Genomic DNA, 13,160 nt, shown 5'->3' with positions numbered 1-13,160 from the left:
AAGGTACTTAAAATCTACTGGAACCATTTAGCTTCCTGTGTGTGACACATTTGAGAAGCTGTAGGAGCAAACTATTTCCTCTAAGTGAGTTGGCAACTTCTTCTCAACACACTGCCCCACCAACAGATGGGCACAGCAGATCAGATTCTCAGTTACCTTAAAGCAACAGTGTGTGAGATCTGCTATTTTTGCAACATATCCCATAAAGACAGCATAAGAATTAGAGATGTTAAAGTGAAAGAGTTACTTCTGAGGAAAAGAGAGGTAATCACTAGTTAGGTTATCTGCCTGATGATAGAGATGAATTTTGGTGATGTTCTCAAGTAAGAAGAGGGATTTATCTAGGACAAGGGCATGTATTGGAAGATGCAGCATGACAAAGCGCAGAGCTGGAAATAGGAAGGATACTCTTTGTATGGCTGTCAAATACTGGTGTTAGCATTCTGGTTATTATGTCTGCATATTGCTTACTGTTTGAATGGATGATGCATATTACGTGCAGAATAATTAACAGTAGTAATTTTTCATGCAAAATATATACAGTATTTTATAGTACTTGAACAAGTAAATTCACTTTTAAGTTGAAACACTGATACTTGATCTGGCCCTACCTATACAGGCTACAATTGTCAGTCAGGCTCTGTTTTGAGGATTTCTGACCATAAGGATAAGCAGTTACTGGAAAACAGACCTGCTAGGGAAGGCATTTTTGCCCCAGTGAGAAATCAGGCATCTGTCCTCTCTGGACTTGACAGGAGGAAACTGGCCAACATCACTAACCTTCAGTATCCTTAGTGAAAAGGGGAATGGGATTTATATTAAGAAATTAAGCCCAAAGTAATGATCATTAAGGTGTGACCCGTGGTACTGTAGGAATGCTGTCTGCATCTGGCTCTATTTTATATCTTGGAAGAATGAAAGAAAGAAAGAAAGAAACATCTTTTCCCTTGTTCATGATCTGCTGGGTGCAGATTCCACGACATCCTCTTGGTGTGTTGAGGTACACTGAGATACACACGTGCATGCACTTGCCCAGGAAACAGCGTTAATGCAAACAACAGCCAAGCAGCTCTTTTGTTTTCTTCCTTTTACTGCCTAGAAATTTGCTAGTTTCCATTTGCAGAAGAGTTCACTGCTGAATTCAGTTCCTTGATCAAGTAATTGAAATTTCAGCATCAAGTAACAAAGCAGCGAGAGCTTTTCTTCCTCCTCTCCCCTCTGCCACCTCTTCCACGTTGCCAGCTAGTGCTGAGGGTGGCCTGGTCGGAGGCTGCACGCAGCTGGGTGAAGGCACTTTGATTGCGGACGGCAGTCCTTGGAGCCATCCATTTTTCAGCCAGCAATGGTGAGGCTGGGGATGCCTGTACAGGTGTGAGCTAGCAGGTTGTCGATGACATCTGCACAGGTCCTCGGCAGCCTGCAGCGAGGCGGCTGGATTGTCAGCAGATGTAGTTGAGAGTGGCAGAACAGTTTTGGTCTCCCATTTGCCGCCTGGGGGCTGAAACACTAAAGGTAGATTGGGGGTGGACACAGCTGCGCTCCCAAACATGCCTCGGGCACAAATAAAGAGATCTAATATAGTTTGACTCTGTTGTGGTGGGGAGATGAGGATGGAGAGCCACTTCAGAGACAACTTAGCACTGCAACATCTGCCGCCGAGTTCCCCAGGAGTGACAGGGGACAGCAGGTACGGATCGAAGTCCCCACACAAACAGCCTCCATTAAGCCATGGATCTTTTGAAGGGCTCCCATCAAACATAGCAGAATCTGCAGCAGGAGATTGTTTTGTTTTCAAAGCAATGTTTTGTTTTCTTTACTAACAAGATAATTTATAAATGATTCATTACCCCATGTTCCTACTCATATTTATGCTTTCTTTTCTTTACGTAAAGGGAAAAGAATAGCTTGTTAAACCAGTTAACTGACCAAGCAAGGGTTTTAGGCAACCTTCAGCCCATAATCATCATGTTATATTCAATGTTGCTTTGAATGCATACACAGGGAGCATCTGCTGTTGTTTCCATACTGGAACACCTCTGCTGTTGAGTTTGGTTCTGTATGAGAAAGAAACTTCAAAGTGGTTTGCAATGTGAGTGTTAGGAGCCTGTCCTCTTATAAAAATTCTTCAGTTTATTTTCTGGTTTATAGTTAGGCACCTAAAGGTTGTCATTAGGTTTCCTCAAATGCTTAGTATAACCTCGTTGCTTAGTGCAATTTGCAGAAATTTCTTTCAAGTCTACAAATAGCCCATGGCAGTTATACTCGAGATTTTGCAGTCAGGATGCGAACATATGTGACTGGGAAAAGGAAAAAAATCCACAGCTCATTCTACAGTAAGTTTCTATAGTAGAACTACAGAACATTTCCAGGTTTTTTTGATGTTATTAAAAACCCTGAGAAAAAAAAAATATATTTTTATATATACATATAATTTTAAACCTCTTAGCTTTTATGTGCTTTAAAGATGAATTTGTAATAATGGCTGCAGAATTCATAGGAACATCTGTTTAATGCATTGTTACTTTGTGAGCATCTCTACATTATGCAAAAGAATCGTATTTTGTGTTGTAATTCTGTTAGCATCACAAATTCACAATTCAAAAGACTGACAGTATGATATTCTCTGAGACGAGGCCAATGCCACTATTCCCTTTGTGTTTGTTCAGTAGTTCCTATACTGGGCACAGGCAGAAAACATTAAATCATTAGTTCAGTCTGTCAATTAGAGAGTATAAAAGGAACTGTTAGAAGGCTGATGCTGGGAGTCCCTTCACTGAGAGTGAACTCTCTGTTTTGAATCAAAGACCAACTGCAGTGCCTAGGAGAACCCCAACTTTCAGTTCTACACTGTGCTTTAACAGGTACTGATGAAGAGAGAGTTCAACTGTTCGCACTTAGCAGCAATTCACATTACAGCGTGGGACCATCACTTGAGCTCTTAATTCAGTGACAATATGGAATGATGTAGAAGTGATGATACCAAAGAAAACATTGGCTAAGAATTCTAAAAGAAACCCAAGAATTCATAAAGTAAAGCTTATCTTTATCTGGGATCTCCCGAATGGCTGCAGTGGTTGGAAGATGCAAAACTGGTTATAAGTGAGGTACAACTGGTTATAAAGGTGAGAGGAAAAGAGCACCTCTTGTTCTTAAATGTTTTCTCCTTTCTGCCATTCTTCCAGGCAAGAAGTTGTCTGCACTGACTGAAACTGGAGCCAATGTTTTTCTTAAACTTCCAGAATTAATATTATTGTTAAATTACTAAGTTTGCTGTTAAAGAAAGTAGAGGGGAACACTTTCAGAGCAGTAATTTCAAACTGCTCCAATCAGACCAAATACAGAGACTGATCTCCAATAGAAAGCAGTACATCCTTATGAATGAAGTATTGAATGAGGCTTCAGAAAAAGCAGTAGCAGTCATCTTTATGAAAAGACAACGATGTCCCAGTGTTGTGAGAAATAAGTACGTTTTCCCATAGATGTAGGCGTTCACCTTGGCACTCCCTGCTTTTGTGTAAGTAAGAACTGTTGCTCTTTTTAAAATGAGCCTTCAAAACTCACTAGCATGAGGATGAACACTACCATGCATGAAGTAAGTGCCTATGTGGCTCCCGTTGCTGCAAGACAACAGCAGCTGTACAGGCGGTGATGGTTCTGATCGAAGCAGTGCCATGCCAAAGCATGGCATGCACCTCTGGTGATGCCATGACATGTTAACAGAGCATTTTAAAAAGTGGAGCTGCCCCCATGGCGTGTGCAGCCAGAAGAATTCCTGCTGGTTTTAGTAGTTTAAAAACAGCTGAGTGTTTTTGGCCTTCTAAGATAGACCCAACCAGGCGTCGCTGTAACTCGAGCTGTGCCAGCAGCACAGAGCGAGTGCCTGTTAAGAGGGGAAAAGTCATGTGAATTTGCCACAGCTGTCAAACAGCATCTCCAGCAGCCTGAAAAGCATTACCATTCTTTCCACCCCTCACCCCCTCCATGCTGTATTAGAAAGAAAACATCTCATTTGGCAGCTCGGTTTTCCTCACCGTTTGTTTCATTCTGCATAGTTCAAAGGGGAGGAAAATGGTTTTCTTAATTCCTCAACACATCTTTTTATGGAACAGACTGCAGTAAAAAGTTATATTACTGATTACTGCTTGGCTTCCAGCAAAGAGAATGCTATATGTATTCAACCAAACTCAGACGTAAAACAGTTCCCAGCCCGGACAGTCCTTACAGGGAGGAAATGTGAATTTTAGTTTATGTGAGTGTTGCGTGTCTCATTAGTGCAGCTTACAGAAAGACTGACTGCCTTCAAGAAGCAGCGAAGGAAGAAAGCCGACAGGTTAATTCAGTCACTGCCATCCAGAAGAGACGTGACAGCTTTAACTGTCTTGTGCACCCAGATTTATGAACTAGTCCCATGCTCTTAACCAGATTAGTTCCTTTTCCATTAACTGCTGAAAAAGTAGGGCAGCTGTCCGAGCGGCTGGTTGTAAATTCGATAATGTCTGCTCTGTTAATCTGTAGGCTTTTCAGATGGAGAAGGCAGCAGATAACAGGATTAAAGTTTCACGACCCAGGGTTTTCACAGCCCGATATGCGGGCGCAGGGGGATAGAGAGTGACTTCTGTCATTAATCTTAATTGATTGCCAAGAGGTTTTAATCTGGGTTATTAATTAGGAAGATCCTTAACATACTGTCTACACATCAACATCAGATGCTCTTTTGGGACTTTTGGGACATATGGCATATCTTATATTTACATTCACACAATTTACACATATGTATATTTCTGCATGAAGCGCAGATATATATGTGCGGATGTATACAAATAGCTGTAAGAAACATTTGGATGCAGAGGCATCACATGCTCTTTGGCAATATTCAATGAAAATGAAAAAACACAGTGCACACAGGTTACATTTCCACATAGTAAACAGGTACACCTCTAGATTAATACGTCTGTGCAGCCCTTTCCATTATATATGCCAGATTATTTTGCAAATGGAAATATCTGATACGCAGATTTGCATTACGTTAGTGTTTAACAAATGTTCAGCATGTGCTGTTGTGTGCCTCCGGCCATTAGGACACCTACAGATCTCAAACAGAAACATAACCACTTCTATCTTTCACAGTTTCCTGGAGCTTAGGTTCAGGCCTTCACTCTTCCCTTTTTTATTTTTAAGCGAGTTACTGCTAGACAGTCAGAATGGGTAGAAGTGTAACTCCCCATAGCCACAGCTATGTAACTGTGATAAATCCTGTAACACTGCTTTGATGTTTACCAAAATATCATACACAGGAGGAAGTATTAAATTATGGGTTGAGTATATAAACTAGGCAAGAAGAGGGGTCTGGATCACAAGTCTTATGAGGAGCGGCTGAGGGAGCTGGGATTGTTCAGTCTGGAGAAGAGGAGGCTCAGAGGAGACCTTATTGCACTCTACCGCTTCCTGAAGGGGGGTTGTGGTGAGGAGGGGGTGGGCCTCTTCTCCCTGATAAGTAATGACAGGACGAGAGGGAATGGCCACAAGTTGCGCCGGGGAAGATTTAGATTAGACCTGAGGAAGCATTTCTTTTCTGAAAGAGTGGTCAGGCACTGGAATGGCCTGCCTAGGGAGGTGGTTGAGGCACCATCCCTAGCGCTGTTCAAGAAGCGTTTAGATGAGGTGCTAAGGGATTTGATTGAGTAGTTCAGTGGGTAGGGATGGTGATAGGAGGATGGTTGGACTAGATGATCTTGTAGGTCCTTTCCAACCTAGTGAACCTATAAAGAAAACACTGTGACAGAGACCTAGCTTTTGAATTTTGAGCAGATGCAAACTGCACTGCACATTTCTGTGGCCTTACCTTTTACAGATGATTATTATATCATTAATCACATTTCATTACCATTCATCACATATACAGAAATAGAACCAAGGGGCCAGAAGTTCTTTCATCATGCCCACGCTAAGTATTATGCTACCTCTTTAAACAGTTAGCAACAACTTTTGCTCATTTCCCATTGTAAAGTACATCCAGTCTTCCTTTATAATAGAGATGTATTACCACAAAAGGGCATCCCATAAATGCACCCAACTTCTGAAGATTTGCTGTGGCTTTATGCTTCAACCTGGATTTCACTGGAGTTAACTGGTGGGCAATCCTAGCATATTTAAAAAGGAATAGATTTTGACTAATTGCTCAGTTATTTTCCTAACAATGTCCCATTTGCAGAAGATTTACAGCTCATCTTCCATTTTCCTGTTCTTGCAAGATCTTCCTCCTCTTGAGCAACCTCTCTAACTCTACTTAGACTACTGAGACTTGAGAGCATTAGTGCTGCTTTGTATCGGTCATTCAGCAGCCAGTTGAGCTGATCTGTAATTTTTCACTTAGCATCTGAGATGCTTCTGCTGAGCAGGAGCAGCACAGTAACATCAGACTTCCCAAGAAGGTGCCTCACTGATCTAGCAGATAACCCATTGCTGTGATGTCTTGAGAGTTTGTCAGCAAGCTGGGAATGCCTCTTGTTAGCAGATTGGAGAAGACATCAGAATTTGATTTCCAGTAATGGCACCAATTTTTCCACCTCATCACAAATTTGAAATCCAAGGAAGAAATGACTTTAATGACTGTGTTTCCTTGACATAGCTCTGGGTCTGCTTTTCCGGAGGGTCACAGTTAAGGAGAAGGAACTAAAATAATTTGCAACCACGTTGTAGGCAATATAAACGCTACATGTGGATGAAAAGCCATCCAATTGGCTCACACACAATCAGCAAAGAATTCCCCACTCCTTTGCTTTTCATTTTTGACAACATCTAAATTAAAAGATTTTATTTGGAGCAGAAATAATGCATTACTCACTCTAGCCCTCACACTCAAAATGATTATTAGGAGTGGTAGAGTTCATTGGAGATGGGATTCTCCATAGCTATAGAAATGAAAAGTTTCAGAACTTTCCAGCGTGCACAAATCTTCTCATTAGTTTTACTAGGACATTATCAAAAAGGCAGGGTGACAGAGCTGCTCCATAATCTTTATATTGATTATATAAAAAAGTTGGGAAGGACTTCTGCTGACTGTGATTGTTAGAAGTAGGTAGTGTTGAAAAAGAGAAGAAATAATAAAATTTAATTTTTTTTTTTTGCTTCTGATATTACTTCATTTCCAGAATTCAATAATGTTTTTTTTCTTTTTAAATTAACCTTTGTATTTCTTAAGTCCACAGTGAACTACAGATTCATTTAGAATTAACAAAAAAAATAAACTCTTCAGTTGTGAGCATAAGCTGTAATATTTTCCACTCAGCTTTAAAATCTTCATGGAATGCTTTCAAGTAACATATGCCTCTTATCTTCATCTGCATGTTTTGTCTCAAGAGGAGATTTCTACCTTCTAAAAGAAGAGAGCATGCCATACGTTGCCAAAGCCCATTACACTTAAAAGTTCAGGCTGACATCCATCCATAAATTAGAATGTCTTGATATATTTGAGTTTTGTCCCCCAACAGTGTGACATAACAGCATGCCCTCAGCCTTAACATTTAATTTTAATATCGAATGTGCTGCTTTTTGATGGCTTGTGTCACCGCCTTCATGTAATTCAAATGCAGTTTTAAAAAAAATAATTCAATTATGAGCAGTGGAGTTATTAATGCTGCTTTGTGTCACTAAATATATATGGATACATATGATTCTGTTCCTTTTAAGTCACTCTGAAATGAATTTTGCAACTTCTGATAACTGTGGTGAACAAATGCTAAATGAAAAATCAATCACATCAGTTTAAATGAGCTAAGCTCACTGTCTTCCTTAAGCAGCCTCTGTCCAACAGCTAACCAGATGATAAGTAACAGTTTCACTGACCTATAGCCTCTGTATGTTTAACATAACCCACTAAGGACAGCACTTCAATTACCACTGCATTGCTTGTACTCCAGGGCTCTGCACTGCTCATTCATATATAAGGATTACTTTCTTTCTGATGCACACTTCTATCTCTAGTTTTTTGGGTCTTTTTCCCCCCCAAGTGTTCCTCTCTTTTTATTTCTGAGTCTAATAATTCAAACTCTCTAATAGAAATCAGTATAATGAAATTAAAGAGAATTAGATTTTCATTATCACATCTTTTTACACTGGAAACAACTGAAATCCTTTGATGGCCTGAAATACTGGTTTTCTTGCAGGATGCAAAACATCACTGTATGATCAGAAGGATAGATACAGATTGGAAAGTACATGTCAGGTGGTAGAGCATTACATATCTTTCTGTGCCAAAGTCAGTGGGTGATATTTTATGCTATAAAACCTGTTAAATTTGGAGTGGTTGTAAAATGATGGACAGATACCCTTAGGAAGTTGTAGGAAATGATCCCAGACAAAAGCCAGTTGTTTGGTTCTTCTGAAAATGTGAAGCCCTAAAGGTCTTGTAGGATGTTACTCAGTTCCAACAAAGGACTCTTCTAGCACACCTCACATCCTCTTACCTTAAACTAATGCATCTCCAAATCATATAAAAGCATATAACTGCTTACCCCAGGAAAGAGATGTTACATTTTAGGGCATGTCCTTCTGTCCATACTGATTCCTTCCCTCTCCCAGTGCTGCCTTTTGACCTTGTTTTTGGCTCTGCTTGCCACCTGTGTGGACTGTTGCATTTGTCCTCACTTCTGCAGAACTTTGGTCACTATCTTCAATTTAGAGTGCTGACCACAGTTGAATCCCAAGTACTTGCAGGTCATGCATATAATTGTACTAATAAAATAAAAATGGCTACAAATGAAGGCTTCTGCCCTCACATAGCCACCTTGAGGCTCGGGCAGCTGATGGGAATGACCTTTTATTTCTGCAGTCATTTTCATAATGATATTCAGGGTCAGGCCCAACAACCAATCTGCCATGCATTAGTAGACATCAGTTCCCTTTGGTAATACGAGATAGATGTATCCCAAGCAGATGGTCAGAGATCATAGGTGGCTAATGAACTTGGTGGAGCATTTTATTAAGATTATGATGGCAACAAAATGTTTTTCCCCTCTGATAACAACATTGGTAACAAAAAAGAAAAGAAGGGCATGTAAAAGATTAGGAAGATGCAGCAGATTGAGTTTCTGTTGGATCTAGAGAACTGTGAGATCTGGATTTACTTTCTCAAACCAAATTGCATTAGAAGTGCAGTGTGGTCGGCAGAGTGAAAAAAATCTGCTGGTCTTCTACAATTAACACCAACAGAGAAGTGACATGTTACCTCCATCTTGATGTTTGTTACTGAACCTACCATTTAAGTGATTTCTGTATGTCATATATATTAAAGATAGTTAGCATCCTCCACACTCTGGTAAAGAGAAAGAAAATCCAAGAAAGAACAGATTTCATTAAGTTTGGCCTTGCAAATCCATACCAGGGAGTTGCACACACAGTGCCATGAATTTGTACCCCCTTAATCACAGAGCATTACAAAGTCAGGCTTGTTTTCCTTGGAAGCCCTTCTTGCTCCTAACATTTATTTTTTTGGGGGTAGACGCATGTAAAAGCATTCAGACCTACTGAACCAAGATCTTGTTCATCCCTTTTTTGTTCCCACCAAACTGATGGTATGCCTTCATGTCTCTGTAGAGCTGACCCTGGGAATATCAAGGCCAATTGCATCTGTCTAGCACTTCTCCTAGCCAGGGCCAAATCAATCAACAGCACAAAGCCATTGAGCTTGGGAGAGTGCTTTATACCATTTCACGTGCTTAATTCTTGCCAAGTATAACATTTTCCCTGAATAAGAGCCAGTTCTCCCTGCTAGATAAGCATTACAACTGTGGCTCAAACTGCAAGCAAAATTTTTAATTTTGTCTTCTGAAGATTTGAGAGGTCTGTGTCAAGTATTTGAGAAACCTGACCACCTACTGGCATAGTACTGTAGTCCAGCTCATCCAACCTGTCCACAGCCTGCTAGTGATGCTAGTAGGAAATTCCCCACAATGGCCAGTCCCTAGCAACTGCGTTTGCCTCCTGCTTTTAATTCCTAAAAAATAAAATCTTAAAATAATTATGGTTGGAAAAAGACCTTCAAGATGATATAGTTCTACCATTAATGCCCCACCACTATGCCCACTAAATCATGTCCCTTAAGTGTCACATCTCCACATTTCAATTGTTTTCAGTACAGACTTCAAAGTTTTCTCCAAGGCTTATCTGAGGAGTAGTAAATATAGCTGGTCTTCAGCTGTTTTGTTTATTACACCTGATTCATAAGGTGGTCACATGTAAAAAGTCAAGATAATTGTGCACATTCTTGATTTGTATCTGTAATTGCCACTTTGATAACAACTTGTAACTGCAGTACTGAAAAATACCTTTGATTTAGGCTTTTCACAATTCAGTTTTAACACATTTCAATAGTTTAAGGAAGATAAGCAGAAAGAAACTTTTCAATTCCTATTAGGATGGGAATTGTGAGTGGAGTGGCTGTGAGCTCTCTTCTCTGGAATATTATAGTACTTTGTTGCCTTTTTATTTTTTAATATTCTGCCTAGGTAAGTGGAACATAATTTCTGATCTTGTAAGAAGAAATGCTAAGAAAAAAGGTTACTAAGAGGGGGTAGCACAAGGATGAGAGTTGCCTTAGCACATGTCACGCATAGAAGACCAGCATGGATGTATCCTGATGCTTCTAGCAGTGAGGGCAGTGGTTCACTCTGGGAGACGCTCCCAACTGGATTATGCACATTTTTGCCAAGACTATGAAGACAATTTACAGAACTTTATTTACAACAAGATATGCCCACCCTCCTTTCCTTCCCCAGCCATGACAGTGGAGGTTTGAAACCACCTGACACCTCTTGTAGGCTGCTTTCCAGTATGCTGTTTCCACCAAGATTACAACACAGACATTAATGCTGCTGATTGGAGCGAAGCTATGAAATACACTGTGAACAAAAGCAGGAGGAAGGTATAAGAGAAACAGGAAGCATATCGTCCAACTGGCTAATTCTTGATTCACACTCAAATGCTGAATGGATCTGGGCCACTGCCACACATAGGAACTTCAGGTTTGCTAAACACAGGCTGCTCTGACCAAAGCAGCAGGGCTTCCTCCAAGTGACAAGGGTGGTAATTAAGACACAAGAGAGAGGGCAGCAGGTTTCTAAGGGTTACAGTGTCTGAGGAGGACAATGTAATAAAGAATGAGGCCAGTGATGGTATCTGACATTTTTTAGGAGATGATGTGAACACCAACTAATGAAGGCAAAAGCATTTGCAGGATGGAGGATACAGAGATGCCACTAGTGAGCCCTGTGAACAACAGCCAGAAAAAAAGGATAAATGAAGCGGGTAGGAGAGTTCACATTCCATTTTTAGAGGCTGAAAATGGGAGAGTTCAATTCTAAAAGCAGAGATAAGCACATTTAGCTCAAGAGAAGAGCAATGTAAATAGGTTTGTTCCTATAGCTGTGTGGAGTGCAGGTAAACAGCATTCAGTGTAACATCTGCTTTGTGTTACTTTCCACTACCAGGGATCCTACTGCAGTATCTGGGTCAGCTCCCCACTAGAACACAAACAGGTACACTTTTGAAATGCTAGGGTTTCTTCCCTGTGATAACACTACACAAGTGAAATGCCACGCTGGTACATGAAAGTGTAATTGATAAAAACATTTTTCATGGAGCTTAAGGGACAGAGATCTTACCCCATGCATAGCATAAAAATAAAATGAAATCAAATCATATGCCAGACTAGGCTGACCTATGCAGAGTCATATGTACTTATAAAAGACATCAACTGCCCAGTGTCAGAATATTGTGGCTTGCAGCACTTTCTGCTTATGATTGCTCTGAACAACAATGAGCATTATTCCTATCTCCTTTACTCACTCTACGAGGCCTGTGCCACGTGCCTCCAAGCCTCCTTGGAGACAAGGTGGTGGCACTGTTCATCAGCCCACTTGGGAGAGGGCCAGCTGCTTGAGCTGACTGGAGCCCTTGTCAGCCTTAACGGCCTGCAGTTGACACCTCCTCCCAGCCGCCTTCCTTCAGTGTACAAGTACTACATTGGAATAATTACAGCCTATCATCCCACGTTTCACCCACACACTCCCCTTAGCCTAGGCAAAGAAGGGACATTTGACTAGATGCTCAACTAACAGTGATTCTCTGGGCTTCTGTGCATGCACACATGTACTCAGTATATGTGCATGTAAACATTCAGTGCTCAGTGGTAGTGTCAATGGACAAGTTACACCAGTGAGAGTAAGACTGCCCTGCTGCCCCTCCTGGTCCCTGTCAGATATAACTCAACAGGAAGGTGTAAGGGCTCCAGCTTCCTTTGCAGAGCCCAAGTAGATAGGTGGGGGCTTTTGTCAGCTCTACCATACTCCACAGCTCTGTTCTCCTCCTGGTTGCGGGTCTCAAGAATGCAAAGAAGCCCCTTAATAAACCTTAACCAGTTCTCTTTGGATTTAGGAATCCTGTGCCCCAGATATATTGATTTTGAGAGCTACATAGGCGCTACATGAACGATCATTTTCTGCCTCCCTCATTCTTCCATAAGCAGTAGGTGACAGAATCCCAGTATATCCCAAATTGGAAGGGAACTACAAGGGTCATCAAGTCTAACTCCTGGCTCCATGCAGAACTACAAAAAAAAAAAATAAAATCAAATCATACTTTTGAGAGTAATGTCTGAACATTCTTTGAGCTCGCTCTAGCAGCCACTGTTGCCGCTGCCCTAGGGAGCTTCTTCCAATACTTGAACGCCCTGCAGTAAAGAACCTTTTCCTGACACCTAACCTAACCCTTCCCTGATGCAGCTCCACACTGCTCATTGGATCCTGTCATTGTCACCAGATCATTTAGCACCTGCCGCTCCAGTCCTCCTTAATGTTCTTAGCATGCACACACTTTCCACTGAATTGTGAGATAAACAACTTTCAAAGCTGTTTTAGTGGAAGATTGTTAAGCAGTCTGGAATAGATAACTCAAATCTCCTTAGCACAGTTTCACCATCCCTGCTTTTACTCCTTGGGCATCCATACCCAGGACCACGCACATATTTGAGTGGATTGGATCCTGTGGGATTGATGGGACAGTTGTATGGAAATAAAAACACTCAAGATAGGGCAGGCACAGCCAGCATGCAAGCTTCATCTTTGTGGTGTCATTGGAAACACCCTGGCAGCTATGAATGAACT

General features: G+C 41.1%; 1 protein-coding gene across 1 annotated transcript in view; it reads left to right on the top strand.

Annotated features, from left to right (window-relative positions):
• The window catches only part of ANTXR2 (ANTXR cell adhesion molecule 2), a 95,546-nt gene that overhangs the window by 59,304 nt on the left and 23,082 nt on the right, over positions 1-13,160 (top strand). The gene's annotated exons all lie outside the window — the stretch shown is intronic.

The sequence above is a fragment of the Cyrtonyx montezumae genome, unplaced genomic scaffold (assembly GCF_038088225.1).
Source record: "Cyrtonyx montezumae isolate F1298 unplaced genomic scaffold, pur_monq_1.0 scaffold_2, whole genome shotgun sequence".
Lineage (NCBI taxonomy): Eukaryota > Metazoa > Chordata > Aves > Galliformes > Odontophoridae > Cyrtonyx > Cyrtonyx montezumae.
The sequence above is the reverse complement of the archived record's forward strand: the minus strand, read 5'-3'. Positions and strand labels throughout refer to the sequence as shown.